Raw genomic sequence first — 9,817 nt, forward strand, 5'->3', positions numbered from 1 at the left:
GCGGTTGTGGTGGTGGTGTTGCTTTGTGGCTGTGGGGCTCCTCTTACCATCGCATTGAGCCTCGAGGATTGCCGTCGTGGGCCCACGTCCTTTCTCCACTCTCTTGTCTAATTCCTTACCAAAGTGTGTATTGTACCTGTCATTCCTACACTGCCCAAGGTAACCTTGTTGTGTTACAAGTGGGAAAGGAAGCGTTATAAGATGAATGAAATAATGCGATATGATGCACGCCTTACGACGCAAGGTTTTTCTCAAACATCTTGTGATTGATAGCAGCATTATGAAATGTGGTTGGTGTTTCTCCATAGGGATATTGATACGGAGATTTACATGTAAGTTCCTAAAGAATTACATGGACTGGTTCAAATAGTTCCAAACCACGGAACACCCTCTTAACTTGTTTGAGGCGTTCACTTACAATCTGGCGGATGTGGTACACCCGTCTAAGTGATTATTTGATTAGTCAAGGATGAATTATGCCTTTGCTTGTTAAACTATGAAGTCTTATTTTGAATTTCTAGAGTTATAGTTTATGTCGTTAATACGAATCTCACTAAGACTCCGGTAGAGCATGAGAAAATTGCCTCGCACCGAAAAATGGAATTTGAGATGAAGGATCTTGGGAAAACTCGTTTATGCCTTGACCTGAAGTGGAAGCATTATTTTGAAAGTATTTTGGTCTACCAGTCAAACTACACCCTAAATGTGTCACTTGAGTATACCTTTGATCGTCCATACGTTATATGCAAATGAGACCTTTAAAGAGGTTATGGAATTCGAAATTGCATATCTAAGTTCAACTTTGCGCTTCATTGTACTTAGCTTATGGTATTTAGACAGGACATCTCCTTCGTTGTTGATCTTGGTAAAGATGCAGCACCGCGCCTACACGTAACCACTGAATTGGTATTAAAGACGTACCTTGAAGGTACTACGAATTTGGACAAATCAAATCCCAATGCATCTTGAGCAGATCCAATCCCCTTGATCCTTGGAATGATGTTTGCCTTGTTTGTTATGCTGACGCAGGTTACTTATCAAACCCGCACAAGGCAAAATTCCTGAATGGTTATGTCTTTACCATTAGGGATATCACAATATCTTGAAGGTCCACAATATGACCTTAGTTGCGAATCTTCGAATCGTTCCAAGACTCACCTCACTTCACTACACCACAAGTAAGACATGGTTTGGAGTTCTTGTTAAGCATATTTCGTAGTACTTGCTGTGTTTTCATCCATCATTGAGTACCGATGACAATCCATAAAGATTATGCCTCATGTATCAACCCGACCAAGCCATGATACATCAATAAAGTCAACGCCAAGACATATTGCGTTTACATCAGCAAAGCATCAAGAGATTGAAGTCATGAAAGCCGATCCCAGACAACCTTGCCGACCTCTACACAATGTCATTGCCGAAGTCAACCTTCCAGAAGCTTGTCTGAGGAATTGGTATGCCTAACTATTCATATGCAATGCTTGTAGTTCTCATTTGGAAGTTATGTCAAACTTAGGGAGAGTATCCAGAAGTATACTCACTTAATCTTAATGTACTTTTTTTCGCTACGATTAGGAGCATTTTTCCCACTGAGTTTTTGCTACCTAACTAGGTTTTAACGAGGCACCCATTCTGGGATGATCATACCCTTGTGAGCTCTTCTACTTGCATCCAAAACACGTATAGTTTTGACTTAATACAACTTTTCATGTTTCTCTTTAGACTATGGGTTTTACCATAGCGTGGTTTTATGAGTTTTATTTTTTTATGCATTTTTCCATTGATTTGAGACTTGCATTTGCTCGTTATGCCGACGACTTCATCAACTGTACTTACTTCATCGCTAAAGACATGATGCGCCATTTACTTGAGTATTTACACACTTAAGGGGGAGTGTTGTAGTCCTATTAGATTATGAATGTGATTGTGTAAATCCTAGTAGATATTAGGAGTAGATTACCTATTAAATGTTGTAATCCTAAAGGGTAAGGAATTAACCTTCCATACTACTATAAATAAAGGCACAATGAGGTGGAATAACACACACCTCACAATTACGCATCTCTCTCTTCTCTCTCTATGTCGCACCTTCCCTCTCTCTATGGCCTCCATAATTGTTCAGTAAATTATGCTTACAGCATATATATATATATAACCCTTTCGGGCAATGTTCTTTTCATTGCCTCTTATAATATAATATAATATATGTAACATCCCACATCGCCCAGGGGAGTGGATCTTGTAAGCCTTATATGTATATTCCCATCTTTACCTAGCACGAGGCATTTTGGGAGCTCACTGGCTTCAGGTTCCATCGGAACTCCGAAGTTAAGCGAGATCGTGTGAGAGCATTCCCAGGATGGGTGACCCACTAGGAAGTTCTCGTGTGAGTTCCCAGAAACAAAACTGTGAGGGCGTGGTCGGGGCCTAAAGCGGACAATATTGTGCTACTGCGGAGTCGAGCCCGGGATATGGTGGGGGCTCGGGCCGGGATGTGACAATTTGGTATCAGAGCCAATCCCTGGTCGAATGTGTGCCGACGAAGATGTCGGGCCCCTAAGGGGGGTGGATTGTAACATCCCACATCGCCCAGGGGAATGGATCCTGTAAGTTTTATATGTATATTCCCATCTCTACCTAGCACGAGGCCTTTTGGGAGCTCATTGGCTTCGGGTTCCATCAGAACTCCGAAGTTAAGTGAGATTGCGCGAGAGCATTCCCAGGATGGGTGACCATCTGGGAAGTTCTCATGTGAGTTCCCATAAAGAAAACCATGAGGGCGTGGTCGGGGCCCAAAGCGGACAATATCGTGCTATGGCGGAGTCGAGCCTGGGATGTGACAGTATAATATATATATATAAAGCCCATTCTGGAAAAGTGAAAGAAAGACACTGAGAGAAAGAGAAAGAAATAATAAAAAAGAAAAAGAAAGAAGGGAGGGATCAGAGACCCACTTTCGGGCAAAAGGAAACAGATGAGAGAAAGAAAAGGAAAGAGAGAAAAGAAAAACAAGGAAAACTTACTTCATTAAGCAGCCTAATTCTCAGCTCAAACAATTTAAATGGAAACATACGACAAAGTCTCAGAGACTGTAGGTTTTCGTTAGATTTGGATCTTTCCGAAAACAATATTAGCAGTCCAATTCCAAAACAACTCGTCAATTTACTTTTTTCCTTGGATCTATCTAGAAACCAACTTACTGAATCCATTCCCATGGAAGTAGCTAACATACAACATCTTGTTTTCTTGAATGTTTCTTAAAACAAGTTATCTAGTGGGATTCCACTAAGCATAAGGAGTTGCACAAGTTTGACGACTCTGTCTCTGAGAGAAAATTTATTGCAGGGGACAATTCCTAAATCCTTGAGCTATTTGAGAGGAATTGAAGATTTTGACCTTTCTCACTGTTAGTGTATGGATATTTTTTATAAGCTTCTATGAAAGTTTGATGATGATTTGGGAATTTCAGTAGTGGGATAGAGAGAACTGGAGAGAGTGATGCGTGTATTGATTGCAATATTCCTCACAACAAACATGTGAGGTTGCTACTAGTAGAATAGGAAAAGGAAGGAAGATCCTTCACTCAACCACAACAAAACTAATCTCAGCTTGAATTGTTATCAACCAATGAGATATTGCCACTTGTTATATTTATCACTTAAGCTAGATACAAGCAAGATCAGCCACATAGACTATGATCCAATGACTGTTATTTAAAATAAGAACCAATTTTAAAATAACCATTTGAATTTGTTTCTTTGCCTTTAAGTATGGGCTGGAGGGCTATACTACAACACTCATTTCTAACCCTTTCGCCAATTTGACTCTAAATAATTCTCTTAGATAAGAAAATCGATCTTTAGGCAAAGCTTTGGTAAGAATGTCAGCAATCTGGTCCTTTGTCTTGCAATACACCAACTCAAGCGCTTTGCCTTAAATTGCTTCTCTGATGAAATGAACTTCTTGTTGATATGCTTTGTCTTTTGGCGAAAGACAGAATTCTTTACCTTAGCAATGGTTGATGTGTTGATTTGAGTTCCTTCCACTTGTTCTTCTTCAAAATCTTCAAGACCAAATCTTAACCATTTTGCTTGAGATGTAGCTTCTGCAGCTCTTACATATTCTTATTCAGCTGCTTGTAATGCTACTTTGCTTTGCTTAATTGGTGCCCATGAAAACACTCCTGATCCTAATGTGAATGTATAGCCTGAAATACATCTTATATCATCTTCACTTCTAGCCCAGTCAATATCACAGTATCCAATCAAAGTAATGGCTTTTCCCTTTTCAAAGACAATCCCAAAATAAATTTTCCTGAATGTATCCCAGCACTCTCTTTGTTGTTCCCATGTGTTTCTTTGTGGGACTATGCATGAATCTTACTAGTAAGCTTGCAGCAAACATTATGTTAGGTATGGTTGTTGTCAAATACAATAAGCTTCCAACACGTTTTCTATATTCTCCATCATCTGTAGCTTCACTGCGATCAACCTTACTCAGTTTTTCAGTCATTACAAGTGGAGTATCATCGGTTTTGCAATCTTTCAACCCAATTTTTTCAATCAACTTCATTGCATACTTCTTTTGATGTATGAAAATGTTTCCCTTAGTTTGAAGTACACCCATTCCAAGAAAGTGATGTAACAAACCCAAATCAGTCATCTCATAGTGATTCATCATGTTTTTTTTTTTTTAACTCCTCAAGCATTTTTGGACAACTACTAGTATATACAATAACATCTACATATAAGGAGACAATAAAATGATAAATGAGCTTTCACTTGTTTTAACATACAGAGTTGCTTCACTTGAACTATTCCTTAATCCAACATAGTTGAAGTAAGCATCAATCTCATCATACCATACCATGCCTTTCGTGCCTACTTCAAATCATACAGTGCCTTATTCAACTTATACACCTTGGTTTCTTCATTTTCCTTCACAAAACCCTGTGGTTGCTCAACATAGACTTCTTCCTTCAAGACTTCATTCAGAAAGGCTAATTTCACATCTAGTTGATACAAATTCCATTTCTTCTGTGTAGCAAGTGCAGTCAAGGTTCTTATGGTATCTAATCTTGCCACAGGAGCAAAAGTCTCATTGTAGTCGATTTCGGGCTTTTGTGAGTAGCCTTTGGCTACTAATCTGGCTTTTTTTTTTTGTTGCACTGAGCCATCCATATTAAGTTTGGTTTTGTAAACCTATTTGACACCAATGATTGTGTCACATCTCGGCTCGAGCATGACCACTTCCCGGGCTTTACTCTGCCGTAGCACGATATTGTCCGCTTTGGGCCTCGACCATGCCCTCACGGTTTGTTTCTGGGAACTCACACGAGAACTTCCCAATAGGTCACCCATCATGGGAGTGCTATCGTGCGCTACTCGCTTAACTTCCGAGTTCTGATGAACTCCGAAGCCAGTGAGCTCCCAAAAGGCCTCGTGCTAGGTATGGATGGGAATATACATATAAGGATCACTCCCCTGGGCAATGTGGGATCTTACAATAGGAAATCAAAATCTATCCGAAGGATCCCCTTTTTATCCTACATGTGCACCTCTTCTTCATGATTCACTCTCACCATCCCATCTTTTCTTTATTTTTTGTCCCCCCAATCAGAAAAGCATCCCATATCTCTCTCTATCTTCTCCCTCTCCCTTGCCGAACTCTCTTATTCTTCCTCTCTGCAACCATCACAAAACCACACCAAAACTCACAAACATGACAAACCAAGTACACCATTGCATTCATCTCAGTCCTAGGAACTCAACTTTGTTTTACGTCCTTCCAGGACCTAGATAGCTGTACTATTTGTGGCATTCGAGGAATCCCGACAGTTCTGACATTTCCTTCTATCTTAGATGTACGAACTTATCACTATTATGTAATAAGTGTACTTTGGTTGTTTTGACTACTCTTTTGTAGTCTCACTGTCTATTACGCTCTGAATAATTATAGTGGGTTCATCCCACGATTGCGCACTCTTTCATTGTTTAGTTCTATTTAGTTTTAATTTTATTCACTTTTTGCATCACTTACCCTTATGGTTACGTCAGCTCACAGTGATGGCCAGCATGCTTCGACCTTTCCAGGTCAGGGTGTGTCAGATTGGCTTATCAAATGGTCTCTTAACTAACTTCCATGTATTGTTCTTTTGTATCATCTCCAACTTTGATTGCATAGCTTTCTTCCAGGAATCAGTCTTTGCTACATCATCATAACTCTCAAGTTCAACAACCCAGATATTGCATTAAGCCATGATCTTATTTAGGCTTCTGTTCAGGCGAAATCTGTCCCTCGTACAACTCCTCTGGGTCTTGCCTATCGGGCAAGGTTTGCTACTTGGTGTACTGCAATATGAGTTTGTTAATAGTTTGAATGGTGCCTTTGTGGGGCCTTCGTTAGGCCTTGAGGCTCACAATCAAAACTAATATGGGTTTGAGCATGCCACCGTTATCTTTGTATAACAGATTGTTTTTTTTTTTGGTTATTAAATGGGTTGATTACTTGCGCCACAAGTTACTTAGACTTCTTAGTTCGATTGAATTGTTTACAGATGGGTTAAGTCTATATAAAGTTTTTTTTTCTTGCGTTGTAAACAAGGACTTTTACTCATAATATTATATGTCCAAATAAAGGGAGTTCATGGCCCTTCCAATTACTTCTTTGGTTACAGTTAACACTAAAGAAGCAAGGTTAATTAGTTTAGCCAGATTAATCATAGATGAAACTTTGAACAAAAAGTAGTCGAAAATGATATAAGATATAACGAAAGATGCATTAAACAACATATCTACTTTATGTAAGTACAAATAAAAGAGACTCGGGCAAGTTGTGACCTTGTCAGGCAAGGTTCGTCTTCTTGCAACCACTTCTCTTTGTGTTTTATAGGGGTTGTAATCTTTGGAGAATGAAATGTAAATTGGGTTTACTAAAGGGATTTGATACTACAACACTGGGGAAAGGTAGTAGAGCTTCTAAAACTTGACAAAAGATGGCTTTCTATAGTGAACCTACGACTAAGAGGGTAAAGTTTGGACAAACTAAAGCTTTTTGGTTTTTTGCTTGTTTGAGAGCAAAGTTGGATGTTTTTTATTGATTGGTTGAGTGTTCTTCTTCCTTATGTCCCTCGTTGCTTTTATAGACTCTCTAGCCTAACTGTTCAATCCTCGCCTTTTGGTGATGGCCTACAGAGTATGGTGAGTCGCCATTTATTTAACTATCCATGCCCTTGAAAAGTACTTTTTTGCTGGGGGTGAGTTGCCCTCTAAGTGCCAAGATCTTGGAGGAGTTAAAGGTAGTTTTCTTGAATCTTTGGGCACTTAATTATTTCAGAAATTCATCTCTTGTACTTAGCTAGTTCTGTTGTCTTCCAAAACAGGCTTCCAAAGTTTAAGAGACTTCTCAAACCGAGCATTCTTCACCTCTAGCCCGACCTGTGCGTCTTTCTTCTCCTCATGCTGAGCCTTCAAAGGTAAAATTCTTCTTTTCAAAGCTCATCAACTTTGTATTTCTAAGTTTTAGGCATTGACTTTACTTTTACTATTTTCTAGGTAAGGGGAGGCACCCCAGCACCTCAAGTAGGGCAAGCACTAGTTCATTCTTCCTTTTCCATTCCTCTAGCAATAGTAGTGAACCCCACCTCCAAATTCAATCCAACAACTGGAGAGATGCTCCACTTCGTAGAGGATGACTGTGCCTTTGTAAGTTCTTTTTTTCTTAAGCAATTTGAAAATTTTCTTGATATCTTTTTACTTTGAACTTATACTTTGTATTTTGTCTTTGCCAGTCTTCCTCTCTGCTAGAGACTACTAATCATCCCACTTCAACTACTAAGGAGCCCATAGTCCTTGAGATACCAGTTGCCTTAAAGGTGACTAGTCCAAGGTTTCTCATGCACCTAATCAGGCAAGCCAACTAACTTCTTCCAAGGCAGCTATAGCAACACATCATTTTCCCAAAGCAAAAAGCTATTCTTGAGTACAAACATACTTGCAATATTATCTTTTCCTCATTCAGGTCCAGATTGCTCCATTAACTTGTCTTCTTTGTATTTTAACAGCATCTGGTGAAGGCTCGCGCAAGTTTTCTCAGCCTGCTGCGAGTAGGGTAGTTCCTCTTTGACCTCCTAGAGTTACTGGAGTGTCAGGGATCCCAATCCCTCAGCCTAAAAAAATTGCTGTAACTGCTGAAACCTTTCAAATCTATCCCTACTGAAGTTGCCACTGCTGCTGCTTCTGGTGGTGCTGGCATGATACATCCCCCTCTGGCTTCTCTTCCACCCATAACATTTTTGCCTGAACTAGTCAGACAGTTCGAGCAAATTAGGACGAAGTTGAGATCCCCAAGGCACCTTTTTGAGCCTCAACATCTTCATGATCAGCCCAAGGTCTTTAGAGAATGGATGCAAAAGGACTTTTCTGCCTCCTTTAGCCTTAAGGCTCTTCAAGATGCTGAGAGAGCTCTCATTGATTTATATCAAGCCTTAAGGAGCAATATGAGTCCTTCATCTCATTCTTTGAAAATTTGAGGGCTTTAAAGGATCATCATCTTAAGGTAGAGAGGCAAGCCAACAAGGAAATGTGCTACAAGGAGAAGCACACTAGGGCCTCTACTACTCTGTAGTAGCTGGTAGAGATGGGCTCGACCATGGAGGATTGGAGAATGATGGTAGCTGCCAAGATCCAAAAGTTGGAGGAACAACTTTGTACTTTAAAGGCTAAGCAATGACCCTCTCGAGCAAGCTATACAAGAAGATCGAGGAGGTGAAAAGAGTAAGCCATGAAGTGGAGAAAACTTAGTTAGCCAACAACAATATAGTTTTAGAAGAGCCGGGTCATATTTTCACCATCATGCAAACTTATCATTCTAGGATAGCTACCTTGGCTAAAGATGTAAACTTGTTAACTTAGGGCTTCTGTACTTCCCCCAATTATTGAATGAAAAGATCTCTTACTGCTTAACTATTTTACTTACTTATTTACAGTTCTCTAATAGAAACAACTGCTTTAAAAGTACAAAAGGGTCCTCACCCATTCTCTAAGTATTAAACTTCACTAATATAACTGTTTCTAACATCCCAAAGAGTTGGGTGGTACTTCTTTAGAAATTTAGTATTGATTGGATGTTTATGTAAATCTCCCTCTAAATTTGCCAAGTAAAATGCCCCTTTATCTAATACTTTGGTAATTGTAAAAGAGCCTTCCCAAGTGGGACTCCTGATCGGATCATATTTATATATATTTTTACTTCGAATTCACTCGTCTTTTCTTGGTTAGTTCCTTATATTTTTGAGCTATTTACGTTATTTTTGTGTTTATAGGATCTGTTATGCAAATTTACCCTTTATTGTCACATGATAATACTAATTTACATTTTATAAACAATGTTTGTCCCTCTCATTATTATGATGTTTGCAAAGGAAGAGAAGAAAGAAGAATAAAATAAAGGGAATCCAAGAGAGGAGTGCGGGAGACAGCGTGACACGCGGGGAGGACTGCAAGTCAAAGTGGACAGCACGCTGGGGGAGTCAAAGCAGGAAAAAGAAGGCAGAAAACTGGAAGAGGGACACGGCATAATTAAAAGGAAGGAAAGAAAAGATGGGATCCAAGGAAAGAATAGAAGAAAAAAGGGGATGTGATTTCATAAGTTGTGATTTCAATTTACTTATCCGTTCGTATAAAAACTGATTTGTGTATGTTGGTTGAGAGTGCACGCTTAATTTACATGCATGAATTTGATGCTAGAATATAAGTGAATTTCACCTAATCGTTATGAACTTATTTTCACAAGTAGTAAAGGTTGCTAGTCACAA

The 9,817-nt window shown here is 39.4% G+C and overlaps 1 pseudogene; it reads left to right on the forward strand.

Moving 5' to 3' along the window:
- The first annotated feature begins 6,068 nt into the window (after positions 1–6,068).
- On the forward strand, positions 6,069–8,804 carry LOC126629082 (uncharacterized; annotated as a pseudogene).
- The last annotated feature ends 1,013 nt before the right edge of the window (positions 8,805–9,817 follow it).

Source organism: Malus sylvestris, chromosome 1 (assembly GCF_916048215.2).
Source record: "Malus sylvestris chromosome 1, drMalSylv7.2, whole genome shotgun sequence".
Taxonomy (NCBI): Eukaryota; Viridiplantae; Streptophyta; class Magnoliopsida; order Rosales; family Rosaceae; genus Malus; species Malus sylvestris.